This window comes from Schistocerca cancellata, chromosome 2 (assembly GCF_023864275.1).
Source record: "Schistocerca cancellata isolate TAMUIC-IGC-003103 chromosome 2, iqSchCanc2.1, whole genome shotgun sequence".
Lineage (NCBI taxonomy): Eukaryota > Metazoa > Arthropoda > Insecta > Orthoptera > Acrididae > Schistocerca > Schistocerca cancellata.
Window position 1 is genome coordinate 933,738,713 of NC_064627.1, and position 914 is coordinate 933,739,626.

At 48.6% G+C, this 914-nt stretch overlaps 1 pseudogene; it reads right to left on the minus strand.

Annotated features, from left to right (window-relative positions):
• Nucleotides 1-225: 225 nt before the first annotated feature.
• LOC126163724 (5S ribosomal RNA) lies at nt 226-343 on the minus strand (annotated as a pseudogene).
• Between the last annotated feature and the right edge of the window lie 571 nt (nt 344-914).

Genomic DNA, 914 nt, shown 5'->3' on the forward strand with positions numbered 1-914 from the left:
CACATCGCTCTCCCGGTCGTTATGAAACCCCTTAAGAGCACTCCGTCTTCATGCCGCAAGTGACCCATCGGGACCATCCGACCGCCGTGTCATCCTCATATGAGGATGCGGATAGTAGCACATCGCTCTCCCGGTCGTTATGATGGTTTTCTTTGACCGGAGCCGCTACTATTTGGTCGAGTAGCTCCTCAATCTGCATCACGAGGCTGAGTGCACCCCGAAAAATGGCAACAGTTCTTGGCGGCCTGGATGGTCGCCCATCCAAGTCCCGGCCACACCCGACAGCGCTTAACTTCGGTGATCTGACGGGAACCAGTGTATCCACTGCGGCAAGGCCGTTGCCTCAGGAAGCCCCTTACTACAGGCAATAATGACTACAACAGATCTACACACGGTATTGTTATTATGTCTGCTGTCCGCCCCTGGTAGCTGAGTGGTCAGCGCGACGCAATGTCCTACCTAATGGCCCGGATTCGATTCCCGGCTGGGTAGGAGATTTTCTCCTCTCAGGGACTGGATGTTGTCCTTATCATCATCATTTTCCCCATCGACGCGCAAGTCGCCGAAATGGCGTCAATTCGAAAGACTTGCACCAGGCGAACGGTCTACCCGACGGGAGGCCCTAGCCACACGGCATTTCCATTTCCATTACGTCTGCTTTGCTTTTGAAAACTGATAACCACGTTTTATTTCACTATATTGTAATTTGTAAAGCAAACTTCCTGTCTTCAACTTTTATGGTATAACTGATTCAGATGCCTTTCTAGGGAGCAGCCCTCTGAGGGTACGAAGAGTAAAAAAAAGTAATAATATGTAATTTTATGTAGTATGTGTTTATGCTGAAACATGTAATAACAAAATGAAAATGTCAATGTTGGCAACACAATTGTGCACAAGGGCGAAGGGAAAAAAAT